This window comes from Alligator sinensis, unplaced genomic scaffold, assembly GCF_000455745.1.
Source record: "Alligator sinensis unplaced genomic scaffold, ASM45574v1 scaffold393_1, whole genome shotgun sequence".
NCBI classification, from domain to species: domain Eukaryota; kingdom Metazoa; phylum Chordata; order Crocodylia; family Alligatoridae; genus Alligator; species Alligator sinensis.
Genome location: NW_005842292.1, coordinates 1,329,288 through 1,344,280, shown reverse-complemented (window position 1 = coordinate 1,344,280; position 14,993 = coordinate 1,329,288).

Below are 14,993 nucleotides of genomic sequence, written 5' to 3'. Positions count from 1 at the left end.
ACAGAAACAACAATCTCCCTGAGGAAATGGTGGTAGAAGCCTCATTCATTTAAATGTCCCAATGAAACATCAGAAGATAAACTACAGGAAATAATCTTGCACTGGGCAATACCAACTGGAAGGCTGCAAATTACATACAAGAATAAAAGTATTTAGAAAGAAAAGATTTATGATTCATATATGGGTTACGGTAGCCAATGTTCACCAGTAGTTCCATGAATAGCCATTTCTAGATATATCAGTTTTCCACGGTTCCTAAACAGGGTTTTGTAACCACAGAAAGCCGTCAATGAGCAAGACCAATTAAACAATTAGGTGACAATCCAGAATATGGGGTAAAAAGCAGCTTTCTTCTGGGAGCTCTGTTAAAAAGATGTAGTCTTGATGTTCTTCTGCCTTTACTCTTCCAAGTCTCCTGCCATGATTTCCAGTGACAGACAGCTGCTTGCTACCCCCCACCACCCAGCTACAAGAATGCATACCTTTTCATGTAGGGTTGGAGTGCTGTTGTACCTGCAATGACCCAAGAAGACATAGCACCAAAAAACACCCTTGTTTTTTTATACTTTCACTTACTTCTGGTGGCTCCATTGTGCAACCAGTATTTTTAAGTCTTCCTAGAGGCATTGGCTGATGGCTACAGCCGACACTGGGGACTTTGCCTGGGGTGTGCCAGTGCTCTTGCTGGGACCAGAGCCAGAGGCTCTTGGCTACAGGGTCTTGCCCTTCTGTTAAGGTCATACTGATCACCACATTTGGGGTCAGGAAGGAGTTTTATCCCATGGTCAGATTGGTATGGAGTGTGGGGTATTTTGCTTTCCTCTGTAGCAAGGGGCATGGACCTCTACCCAGGACCTCATAAGCATACATTGACAACATTGTATAGAAGCAGGACATTGGCTGCCGTGGTCCCCCTGTTTTCCAGTAGCAGGTTAGGGTGTTAGGTCTGTGCTGTGTCAGGTTTGCTGGTAGATAGTCTTCTGCAGAATTTAGATGATGCTTTGGGTAGGGCTGATCCTGCCTTGGAAAGGGGTTGGACTAGACCTCTGGAGGTCCCTTCCTACCCAACTTCTCTATGACTATGACTGAAGGCACCAGGTGCTGAATGGGTCACAGCAGCGAGCAGAAGGGCAGGGGTGGCCTCCATGCATGTTTAGACGGCTGCTGGACTGTAGCAGAAGCCTTACTTCATTCCCCAGAAGCAGAGCAACTCTGCAGCAGCAGAAAGGAGGAATCGACTTCCAGATGTGCTTACAGTGTAGACTAGGGCACAATCTGTGGCCAGATGTGAGAAAGTCTGATATGTGGGTAGGCAGGGAGAAGTTCTCTCCTATCCAAGTCATTTTACTTTCCCCTTAAGGTAGCAGTTCCCAAACTGTGGGTCGCAACCTCAAATGGCATCGCAACATCAGCAGATGAGGTTGAGGGGATGGGAGGCTGTGGGTTGGCAGTAAGGAGCCATGTGGGAAAATGGGATCATGCTGAGGAAAAGTTTGGGAAGCACTGCCTTAAGGGGCGGCAGGTATTGCTTTCCCACTAGGATGTACATGTAGTATCAGACAGACATCTCTGTGGACTTATGTCCTCAGGGGGGGTATTGACTTTAAAATCCTCCATTTTAATTCAAAAAGAAAGTGGCTTGTGCTACTTAGAAGTTGCTCTTCCTGTTAGCATTGCTGTATTTGCCTCAATTCTTCTTTTGTTTTTCAAGTAGGGCACTTGATTAATACAATTCTGATTGTAGCTGGGGCCATTTCAGATCTACCACATTTCTGCAGGGTGGAAACAAGTGCAGAATTAGGCCTCCATTTACCATCTTCCTGCATGTGTCATCGTGTAATAACATAACAAGAGCTAAGGATCCATTTCTAAATCAGCTTTCACCTGCAAGTTTTGTTTGCTTAACTTTGCAGGCACCGAAGAGCAGTATTTGAGTCAGGCACGCCACTCTCAAGACTGCGAGGCAGAAGCTCTGTTAAACTGAGCCAATGACTCGAGACTTCATCTCGATTGTGTTTGAAAAGCCATGCTGTTCTTGGGCACTTCTCAACTGCTTTCGAACTGGACAGGGTCACTGTGCCTCAAACCTATACCGATGAGGTCTTTGCAATGACAACAAAAGCTGTTGTGGACGAGTTCAAACCATGCCCCACATTGCTGACTCATGTCCATTTACCATGCTACCTGGTGGCCTTCAAGCTCTTCACAGTGGTCATCGTGACATCACCTTAAGATGGCTGAAACAATACTCTGAAATGGCATATACTAAATAAATCTTGATGACTTTCCTGATTTCTCCCAAACAAAGTTCCATGGCATTCAGGGGGAAGGTGCGTGGAAGAGTTAAAACACAAAACGAGGTCAGCTCAAAATAAAATAGATGAGTCTATGGAGGCTAGACACGTTAGTACTAATAGAAACATTATTAACTAGAAGCAATAAATAAATAAATATATCAATTCAAGGAAGGTGACTTACCCCTAGCGGCTGTCCAAGGAGTAGTAACTCGGTGCATTCTTGCTAATAAGATCCATCCTTGGACCGATACTCTTTAATGTCTTCATCAGCAACTTGGATGAGGGAGTGAAATGTACTCTGTCCAAGTTTGCAGATGACACAAAGCTATGGGGAAAAGTGGACACGCCGGAGGGCAGGGAACAGCTGCAAGCAGACCTGGACAGGTTGGACAAGTGGGCAGAAAACAACAGAATGCAATTCAACAAGGAGAAATGCAAAGTGCTGCACCTAGGGAGGAAAATGTCCAGCACACCTACAGCCTAGGGAATGACCTGCTGGGGGGCACGGAAGTGGAAAGGGATCTCGGAGTCCTAGTGGACTCCAAGATGAACATGAGTCGGCACTGTGACGAAGCCATCAGAAAAGCCAATGGCACTTTATCGTACATCAGCAGATGCATGACGAATAGGTCCAAGGAGGTGATACTTCCCCTCTATCGGGCGCTGGTCAGACCGCAGTTGGAGTACTGCGTGCAATTCTGGGCGCCGCACTTCAAGAGGGATGCTGATAACCTGGAGAGGGTCCAGAGAAGGGCCACTTGTATGGTTAAGGGCTTGCAGACCAAATCCTACGAGGAGAGACTAGAGAAACTGGACCTCTTCAGCCTCCACAAGAGAAGGTTGAGAGGCGACCTTGTGGCTGCCTATAAGTTCATCACGGGGGCACAGAAGGGAATTGGTGAGTTTTTATTCACCAAGGCGCCCCCGGGGGTTACAAGAAATAATGGCCACAAGCTAGCAGAGAGCAGATTTAGATTGGACATTAGGAAGAACTTCTTCACAGTTCAAGTGGCCAAGGTCTGGAACGGGCTCCCAAGGGAGGTGGTGCTCTTCCCTACCCTGGGGGTCTTCAAGAGGAGGTTAGATAAGCATCTAGCTGGGGTCATCTAGACCCAGCACTCCTTCCTGCCTATGCAGGGGGTCGGACTCGATGATCTATTGAGGTCCCTTCCGACCCTAACATCTATGAATCCTCTCTGGTGGTGAGCCATGGGACTGTAGAGAAAAGCTAGGTCTGCTGCAGGATGTAGTAATACTCTGCGCTAGGATGACAACATCATCAACCAGACTCCGTCTACTAGAGCTCTTGGGTCACTTCAGCTCCTTCTGGTCAATCCACATAGTCCTGAATTACAGAGGCAGAAGGGGTGACAGGTGGGCAGTATGAGTGCTCAGAGGCATGGTCTCACTTGAGGTTAGGGTGGCAGAGGGCCTGCCCTGAGGCCCAGGACTTGGGCTGTGAGGTATTCCAGTGGCCAGGTACAAGTAAATAAGCACCCCAACTTTGGTTTGTGGTGATCATAACAGCAAGGGATGTCTTAAACCAGGATATCTTAAACCAGTTTCAGCCATTTTTAAACTGGTTTATGTGCATGGAGCTTGTTCTGTTACAGGTTTAAACCAGTTTCTGATCACTTAAACCAGTTTGTGTGTAACTTCTGTCGCTAGCCTCAGCCTCCACAGCTGTCTCTTGCTTTCAGCAATACCCAGGCTGTCTGCCCACCTTTTGTGCCCTCTCTAGCATTTGAGACCTGACACGTGACCTTGGGTTTCCAGTTACCTCTAGACAACTGGCCTGTCACCAACAGCTTTAACAGTAGCTGTTCACAGCAAATAGGCTAAAACTGGCCTCACAGAGAGGAAAGGTCCTTCCATTAGCTCTGTTGCAGTGAAAGGAGTAAAGTCACTTGAAGGGTGTGCTTCATCCAACAGGTTGAGACACTGATTGTGTCACCCTAGCACACCCATTTTTCCCAATGGACACAGCTCTTCTATGCGTTTCCACAGCTCAGAGGCACTATATCCCATCAGCGGGAACTGCCCAGAGGCCCTTGAACTACATAATATACAGGGCGACCATTTGGTAGTTCAAGGGGGAATAGAACAAGACTGGGTTCAATGGGATGGCAACATCCGGTGAAAGTTTCCTGCCAGTGAAGCAACAGCAGCAGCAAAACCAATAAAAACTCTGTTAATCTCGGCACATCACTTTCACTTGCTTAGGCAAGAAATGGGCAGGCCTGAATTCGTCAGGCTTGAAATACCGGAGGCAATAAAGGCATTAAGATGCGTTACGCGTCATTTGCTTTTTTTTAAACCAAGTGCGAGGTCATGCAGTTAGCTATGGCCAACATCTAGGGCTCGACTGGGCGCACTTCAAGCTACATTTTCTATAAACACACAAGGTATGGAAGGGAGATTATACCAGTATAACAATTTAATAGTTTCTGTTACACTGACTGAACACATTTGTCAAATAAGTCTTTGGAAAATATGTGCAATGAGCTATAAAGAACACGGTCTTTTTCAACGTTCAATGTGGAATTTAAATACCAGCAAGTTCTGGTGTTTCTTTAGGTCAACAAGGCTCTTTGGGTAAATCCAATATCTTTTATTAGACCGACTAAAATAGTAGGAAACATTCTTTTTTTGCAACATGGTCTCCTTCCTGGTAGCTCTGAACTTGCATAGCCTGTACAGACTGAAAACCTAGAAACCTGACGAAACGGGAACTGGTGACACAACGGTTTTGGGGAACCTACGCGGGTTGTTAGTTCCCAAGACCGTTTCGGTTGCTGTCTATTTGATTCTGACCCTGCTTCTCCATGAATCTGCCTTCCAGAGACGTACCTCTGCTTTTTATGAAGTCTGCAGAAAGCTCACATTTAGTTAAATCTCTCCTCTCCAAAATGTCTCTTTCAATTAACCAAGCTTCCTCCCAAAATAAAACTTTACTTTAGCTGGAGCTCCTGAGGGAAGTATCCAGCCAAGGCAGCCACGGAGTATAAAAATAGAAACTAAAATGGCAGTTGCTGTCATTACCAGGACTACTTTATTATTATTTATTTATCGAGTGCTAACAGCAGGCTGGGTGTGTTACAAAATACACGCGCACACACACCCCCGGCCCAGAGCTTTCAACTTTGCTTAGATAAAAGAGCGAAACAGGGAGACCACAAGCGGTACGCCGTGTGCCAGTAAGAAATGACATAACTTAAATGAGGTCCTTGCCTTTGCTTGAGGGTATGAGACTACTTCTTTACCAGGGAATGCAAATGAAAGCATTTATTAAATGCATTTCAAATACAAGCTTAATTCTTTTTTTTATAACTGGACAAGAAGAGCTACAGTTTTACTCCCAAACTTGAGTTTTCTTGATGAAACAGTCGATCTTAATGTTCTCGCTCCGATTCCAGTCATGCATTTATTCCACTGATTTATGGGCTCTTTAAAAGCAGCTTCCCATCATCTGTTTGTGCTTGCTAAAAGGTGTTTTGGATGGTACAGGGCTGAGCCAATGCTATCTCCTTTCTACTTCCAAAGTGTCTTTATATTTTGCTGCCAGCCCTGCAAGTGTGATTGAAAATTGACTTTTGTCAGTAGGTTTTATGTCTACCTCTCCTCCCCAGTAAATGGAGGATTGTTCAGAACATAGGAGGGAAATAATAGGGCGCTTGGCTTGCTACCGCTCTACAATACTCTTTTACATCGGGATGCAACTACCACCTGGACACACACACATTAACAGAAACAATGCCCTACCAACAAAAAACAGCTGGAAAATTCCCACTGAAATTAGACAGTGCAACTGGGGGATGGGACTCAGTTTTCCTTAGAAGAAAAAAAAATGATTTTGCCAAAAGGTTTGTTTTCCATAGATCCTGTCCAAATTAACTTTTTTCCCCCCCCATTAAAATGAAACCATTTGGTTCAGTTCAAGTCAGTTTAACATGAAGTCATCTCCCTGCAGTGCTGGATTGACCTGGGGAAACTGTAGTTGGACGTCTCCATGTTTTTCTATGCGCTGAACCATTGGTTGGATTACATTTTGCATAATGCAATGTTGTCTCTCCTTCTGGCCAAGCCATGTTGTGCAGTGTAGGAAATGTGTTATAGCTAGGCAGTCCAGACCATGAGCAGATGAGAGCTGAAGTACCTAAACAATAGCTCCCATAAAGCATTGCAGCTCCATAAGGCGATGCAGTTTAATGAACCTAGCAGCTCCATCCTTGGAGGCTTCTAAGGCCCAACATGACAAAACCCTGGATGTAGTTGGGGGATGATGTAGTTGGGGTGGTCCTGCTTTGAGCAGGGGGTTGGACTAGATGTGACCTCCTGAGGTCTCTTCCAGCCCTCATTTTCTATGATTGTATGAATCGAAAACCTGTATGTCCAGTTCAACAATTCAAAATGAAATGGGGATTTGGAAATTTGGGAATGGATTATTATTGTTGAAAATGTAAAACTGAAAAAAAAAAAAAAAGGAACATTTCTTTCTTAATGAAAATGAGGGGGCTTTTTGTTTCACTGAAAGCTAACCTAAAACACCCCAGTTGAAAAAGGTCAACATTGCAAGCTCTCGTTCCCATTCAGAACAAATATACATGTCAAAATCTCAGTCCTTCCTCATCGGTTGGAAATGCTGATTTTCACACAGCCTTACTACCAAAACAAAACACCCCACTGCACACGCACAATCTCCTCCAGGGAAGAGGATGAAAGAAAAGAATCAACCACCCGGACAGTTAGTCGTTATGTCACTTAATGCACATAACGACTCCAAGGGCTCAGATGCTACCGTGGGGAAGACCGCGAACAACCCCATTAGAATACTTCAAGTCATACAGTGCACACCCTCTGTTATCTTTTGGAAAGCAACTACTGAAAAGCCATTCAAATGGCTGCATTTGTTAAAGTTACTGAACCTGCAATTTGTGAGAAATGATGCAGGCTAACACATGACGCATCATGTAAAACCAGCCCAGGTTTCCCGGCAGAGAGACTAAGTTTTGCAGGACTTGAGAGAATACTTTGTTGTTTGGAGAAGAGATACATCACTGCACTAAATAAAGCTTAAAAAGAAAAAAAAAGGTTGTCTCATGATGCCAGCAGAAAGATGCTGTTTGCATAATAGAGGGTTTGGAAGACCAAGGTTCACATAACAGACGATGTACTACAGCAGAATGAAAGCAGGAGCCACTTCTACATTATAAAGCCTATTTTCAATGGGAGAACAGCTCATTTCAGCAGCTGGGTTCTCCCTTTCCCAGTCCCAAGCGTCCCAGAAAATTTCATAGACATTTGGGCTGGAAGAGACCCCAGAGGATCAAGTCCAGCCCTGAATGGGGCATCATGTAAATGCAGTAGTTGACTGACCACCACTCCAAAGCCATTTTGGGATCGGGACCCTGGTCTCTGCCCTGAAATTTGAGTGAAATAACTTCAGACAACTTTGCAGTGAATGAAACTACAGGCTTCGGTTCTCAGAGAGACATTTTCAAAAGCGCTCAGCTCCCAGTTAGACAACTAAACAGGCAGCTGCACTTTCAGGAGCATAGCACACCAGGCACTGATCTGTTGGACTATCCATCTTCGGGGGTCATGATGGAAGCAACAGGTTTCGAGAGTCCTGTCTCTAAAAAACATCCGTAAGTCAGAAGACAAGCCGGGCCAGCAAAGTACCCTCCAGCTCTTTCCTCTTCTTTCCCCAAACTAGGCAGGGGGAGGGAAGAAGAAAAATGTACAGGAGTTTGTAGTCCTACCTGTACAGCCTCACTGCTGCATGCACCAAAAGTCAAGCTCAGGCTGCAACAGCAACGATACCTTAGTTGGGTCATACCTTGTGCCATATTTTCAAGGTTTCGAAGTCGGTCTCCTCACAGACAGACAATGGAGTGTGCGAGTCTGCCATCAGCTATAAGAAAAGTAAGGAAAAGCAGGGAAGGAAAGCAGGACATGGAACCGCAGGCCCCAACCCACCACTCGTGGACAGCATGTCGCCCTCCCAGACGGTCCAAGGTTGCTCATGAGTCCATTAAACTGCAATTGAAAGGGAGAGAAGAGCAAACGTTTAGGACTGCTGACTTGCAAGTCCTCAGCACAGAGTGCCAACATCGAATTTCTGCTCCTGGCAGCCAGCAGACACGAGCCCTGGAGAGGAGTGTCTCACAGAGCACGGCAACGCCTGTTCCAGGGTGTTCGCATTACCTGGAAAGACAGACGTGCAAAAGGCTGTTGGCTCCAGGGCACCACCCTGGTTGTGGAAATCAGAAAGCAAGTGCCTTTCTTCACTGGTGGGAGGGAGAAGAGTAGCTCTCCTGCTGGTTTCAACCATCTTTTGGTGCCTTTGAGCAAAATCTCTGACCTCCTAAGCACAGTTCTGGCTTGAATTAGTAACTTCCCATAGCACTTCACTTCACTTCTGCTTCCATACAACACAAGACGTTTCTCCTCCAGCATTAAGCTTTCCATAGGGGCTGCTCCTCCCTATGGCTCTAGCTTCATCTCCCCTGAAACCCCAACCCATTCCCAAGCTCCTCTCTTGATCTCTCCCCCAGCTCTCTTCCATCTCACGACCTGGCATCTTCTCTCATTGCCAATCCCACAGCTGAGCATCAAGGGGTTGCCTTCTTCCCCAAAGACCATCCTGAAGACACATCACTAATGATGCTACACCTGTCTTTGATTGCTCCCAACTGCACCAACTTGTGTCTTGAGATCATACTTTTTGTTTTTTCTGGGCAGCCATCCAAGTATTTACAGTGGTGCAGCTCCGAGTAATACTGGAGCTGTTGGCCGATGTTGGCACCAGCCTACATCAGACTCTTTTTGCTAGGCCAGTTTGGCAAACGGGCCACAATATAGCCCGGTACCTTCCCCAAGTGCCACCGCAATCCCCTTCCCCTGCCTGATCTGCTGCTCTTTCTGCTCCCCGTTGTAGCTACCCCTGTGCTGCATGACCCCTCTCTGATCTACCGTGCACTACATGCAGGCTGTCGGTGCCACAGGCTGGCCACCCTTGTGCTAGGCGCTGTACACAGACAGTGAGACGCATTCCCCAGCCCAAATAGTTTGCTCTCTAAACACACCAGAGGTGCAGAGTGCAGGAAAACGGGGACATTTACATGCGTTTACCTGAGAACAGTGGGGATCACCCATCTGGCACATGGTGGGGATGGACTCCCAGGCCTAGGTTTCCCCCAGACTGGAGTGCTCACTGCAACCGATCCACTCACCTGAGCAGGATGAAGTACGATTCTTGTTTTGCTCATGAAAAACTGAGACATAGGGGATTTGCCTAGTGCAGATGTGTAGCAAGCTCACTCTGTGCCTGGGGCAGAGGGATGGGGCTATGTGGACCTCTTTAGATGGGGGAAGAGGAGTCTTACCTGCCCAGCATCTCCGAAGGTAGCAGCATTGGCTTCAAAGGCAGCAATCCTGTGGTGCAGGCTCCCTCCGATTCACAGAAGTTTAGGGCTGGAAAGGACATCATGAGATCATCAGTCCAGCCCCCCGCCCCCCCCCCCCCCCCCCAATTGCACTACTGCCAGGGTCACACAAACAGTCAGAGGCATCACCAGGAACTGAATCCCCATCTCCCGAGTCCCAGCCCAGTATCTTAGCCCAGACTGTTGATCTGTTTAAAGCCAGATCCCAAGTAAATGCGAACAGCCTCCAAACCCAATAGTTGAGAGTTCCCCTCGCTCCCAGCATGGGGCCTGATCCTTCAGACGCTTTCTCGCACAAGCAGGGTCCACTCACACCAATCAGTGCACTTGAATTTGGGAGGCCCACCTGTGTAAGAAGAGGTCCAAGGTCTGTCCTGAGCTTTGGTGACCAATTGTGCTGGCCTGACTGGGGCACAACAGACTCAGTAGCCATACAAGGGAGGGATGCGTGCTAGTGGCAGGTCAGGTCCCCTTTGGGCCTGGGCTGCTGCACCAGGCTGACACAAAGCCATTGGGTCTGACACATGATACCATAGCCCCTCCACTGCTACACTCCACCCTTGTATTACTGCACTTTTTCACTCGCTTAACTCCCCTGTGTAAGGCTTGCTTTGCTTTGGGAAGGTAAAATGAAGAGGAATCAGGACTGAGTGCTGACCACAGGGGCAAAATATACTCTTCAGCACCCTCTCTCCACCAGAAGCTACTGCCAATTCAGCAGCGGCTGTGAAAGGGGTAAAAACGGAGGTTTGGTTGTTACCTCCATAGCCAGGAGACGCAGAGCCCCCAGCAGCTATTGCAACCTCCCCATGCTTTCATTCTAGCACGCAAGTCAGCCTCCCTGCTTAAGGTGCGTGTCCAATTTTGGAGGGCTGATTTTTGGGGGAGAGCCACGTGCAGTACCACCAGTAAATAGAGTAAGATAGCTTTGTAGTAACTAGTGCCTAGTAGTAGTAACTAGGCTGGTTTCTCAACCTTTTTAGACTTGGGGAAGTTACCTACCAGTGTATCTGGGAAGCAGGGGGTGAGTGGAATGGCTCTCCTCCCCTGGGAGTTTGTGCGACAACGTAGCTGAGCTCCTATTAGTATTTAAACCAGTTGCAGTAACTAGTGCTAGTTTCCAAATTTTTTAAACTCAAGGCACCCCTCAATAGGCATGAAGCACCTCTCAGGAAATGCCAGCTCTTAGTTTTCACTCATTTTTTTTCACTACAGAAAAAATAAGAAGGCAATTTTGCTGTTGCAAACAGCTCTCAGGACTTTGCTACACATTCAAATGAAAGCTGGATAGAATCATAGAAAATTAGGGTTGGAAGGGACCCGAGGAGGTCATCTTGTTCAACCCCTACCCCCCATAGAAACCAGCTACAGAGTTGATACACATTTTCAAGCAATAACTTTATAGCTGGTTGGCTCTTTTTAATAGCTGGATAGTCATTTTTATGGTGCGATAATTACTTTGCACTTGTGGCAGATCTAAATTTATTGCATGATTAACCAGTTCATGGCATAATATACGTAACATGTAGCAGGGGCTGCAAAGACCACAAGTCAGAATGGTTTTGACACTATGGATTCCTATGTGAAAACGCTGGGTTTATCTTGTGAATCGTGCGTGCACATCTAACACCGGGCAGCACTCTGCAGCACCCTTGAAAGGATCTCCAGCTACCCCAGGCTGCCACAGCACGCTGGTTGGGAATCACTGGCCTAAATTATAGCTGGGAACCTACTTAAAAATCAGGGTTTTGTGGTTTCCATGATCACCGTGAAAAGTGGTGCTTTCCCATGATTTTGCATGGAATCACCTGCAAAGAAAATAAAAGCTTACCAGAATACAAAGAAAATGCGGCAATCCCTGCAGCCAGAGAGCATGCGATTGGGGCGAGAACTACTGGTGTAGACTCAAAGGCACCAGGCAGGAAAGCGAAAGGGTTTCGAGGTCATCTTTTAAGTAGCCAGATGCCATGCTGCAATCTGAAGAAGAGCAATTGGCCTCTCTGCCAATCAGCTGCAAGGGGCAGAGCCAGCAGGGCCTCTCAACCAATCAGGGGTGGTGGTGGCGGGGCTCTATGAAAAGACAGCAAATCGGTTCTACATGCTATGAGCAGCCTGCGAACATCTCTTCCTCTCGCCGTGATTTAGGTAGGTCCCTAACTATAGCTCTTTGAAGCAAGAACCACACTTTTCATTTTGATTAAATGCTACATCAAATGTGGGACTGGAATCAACAGAAATCTTTTACTTACCAAAAAGTCATTCCTCCAACTGCTGCTTTCTCTCTCTTTCAACTGATAAAAGGCTATTCATAGGATACAGAGAAGGCAGCAGTCTCACCCGTTTAGGTAGTAGTAGTATTATCATCTACTTTTCAAAAGGAAGCTAGTCTTGAGCAGGGATCCTGGTTTTTTGATTTAAAAAAAATCTCAAGTTTTCAGATTAAAAAAGTAACCCCAAATCCACATTTTCCCATGCTTTGGGGTGTGGTGGCCATGGATTAAACCAGAATGGGATCCTTCAAATGAACTATTAGATCTATACATTAGCGGTGGTTCATTTGAATCACGAAAAAATGTGGAGTTGGGGTTACTGTTTTTAAATGCGAAAATTGGGGATTTTTAAATCGGAGAGAACCAGGATCCCTGGTCTTGAGTACAGGTCTAAGCAACAGCTTTTCTTTTCAAGCAAGACCAAAAGCTTTTTGAGGACATTTCTACCTCCCTTATGTTCATTGAAGCGGTCTCAGTACCATGAAATCAATGCTGGGTTCAGTAAGTAACTACTTATAAAAGATTGGGGTTTTTTGTCGTGTATCAAACACCTCTAAAAGAAGAGCACGAAGTAGATCATCAGCTCTTGTACAGCACACGGCTCACTTCCCAAGAGGACTTTTCCTCCAGTCTGTTTCATTTCAGACGTGCCCTTTCCTTGAAAGATGTCTTCTGATTCCTGCCATTAAGAAATATTCTGGGGCAAGGAAGACTTCATATTCCCTGCCAAAAAGTTACAAACCTGGGAAGTATGAAGCTGTAAGTATTGGTTCATGAACGCGGAGTGCAGACTGAATTCATTTCTTTTTTTTAAATCTTAGGGAGTCTTTTGCCTAAGTGGCAAAAAACACTGTTGCTACCACTCATCTGAACCAACTTCTTTTTTGTAATGAAATTCTGAAAAATATCTTTTCCTGCATAGAACTGACTAGGCCATGCCCTTCCATCTTGGGACTACCATTTTTATGAGTTTCCATGAATACACACAATACCTAGCCCAGCAAACCCTAAAATACTACTCTAAGACAAATGATGGCTACATACCATTGATTCTCAGCTAGTCACAAGACAAACCCAGAGATTTCAAAGAGGAATTGGTAGCGTCAAACACATTCTGCCCTGCTGTAGTCTTTCTAAATTATTTGCAAGAGAAAAATTGCTCTATTATTTTTCGGAGAGAGAGAGACAGAGAGACAGAGAACTAAGAGCCTCCGTTTTCCAAAAGGTTGAATCTCAAAGGTTGAAAGTCACTGATTTATACCTTCCCCCTCTTTCATGACTCTTATTAGACCCTACTTAGCTTTTCACTGAAGACATTTCTTCATCTTCTTGTGTTTGATTGTCCCATAGCCATCTGCTAAGCTTAGATCATCAGCTTTCGGAGCAGGGATGAGCTTTATAAAACACTAATGTAAAAAAGCATGCTAGACACAAGAATCTTTACATCCCATTTGGGGGGGAAATATCCTCTACAGAGCTGTGGAACTAGGGATTGCAAGCATGTCACCTCTTGGAATGATTTATCTCCACCAACTGTAATGGGATTTCTTTGGATGCATGCTGGTGTGAAGAGATAATTAACTCTTAGTTGATTTACTATTCAGTCACGCTCATTTGTTCAGCTATGTTTTATATTAGATCCCTCACGCTTTGGAGCACAGATCCCATCTGTGTGTGTGTTCATACTAAGCCCAGGTGGAATAACACCTGAATCTTAAGTAGAAAACTCTGTGTAGCCACAATACAAATACAGATGACTGACTTTACATCCAATGGAGAAAGATTTGTAAACAGGTTCTTTTGTTTCCAACAAAAAAAAAAATGCACATAACCCTTACCATTCATACTCATTTTAAAAAGCAAATCAGCCCTAGTCTTCTGTTGAGAACAGCAGATGTAGAGACCAAAGGCCTCTAATTTTGATCATTAGATTAGGTGATTAGTTCATTGCAACTTCATCCCAAACACCTCTAAGCTCATCATCAGGCCATTCAGGGGGACCGCTAAATTGGTTAGACGGCAGCCCAGAATCTCCACTGATACGGACAATGTGCAATCATTTACATCAGTGTAAAGCGGAGTTAAGATTCAACCTCACTGGAACGGGAGCATTCAACAAACTGCAGGGCCACAGAGATTTTAGCCTAACGTCCATGTCAAAATTTCTGGATAACCAGAAGGGTTTCATTTTGCAGTCTTCAAACTATGCAAAGGGTTTGTCCATGTTGCCGCATAGAGATAGACACCAACTGCTCTGTAGGCCAGTAGGTAGAACAAAGCTCTCAACCACCATTCAGTTCCTTTCCTTTTTTTGAGGGCTGGTTTTATTACTATGAAGCAAACCCCCCACCCCCAAAAACCACAACCCCCCCCCAACTCTTTACTTTAAATAAAGTACTGAACAATGTGCAACAGAACTCTATCTACCAGCCAGGAACGGGAAAGGCATACTTCCCCAGCCATTTTATAAGAGCTCCTGGAGAAAGTTGCTTCCAGATCCTACCTTAGCTTATCTTTTTCCTCGGCTCATCCAGGTGCATTCAGCTACGAGTTGGTCGAATGACTCTTCATCCGTTCTGTAGCCTACAACTGCAACACCCAGCAACGAATCCTTGTTAGGAAGTCAAGGCTTTGAATGAGGCGTTGTGAAGTGTGCAAGTACCCAAAAGCTTCAGTATCCTTTAGGCAGCGTGGAACTGCCCTGACCCTATTATACCGAGCGCCCATACGCAGTCACACTCGCACTCTGTAGAGCAACACACTCGCAGGCTGAAATATTACAGATCAAGTTTTGGGCTAGCGTGATTAAGGGCCAAGTCATGCACACACATCAGTGAAAGTAAGACTTATAATGGCAAAGCCAACAAGAAAGACCACAATGGCAGATTTCTTTTAAAGTCGCAATGCTTTTAATCCAGACGATCTGCACTGTTCAACAAGTCTAGAAGCAAAATGTACAGCCCTTCCGTCTCTGTTTT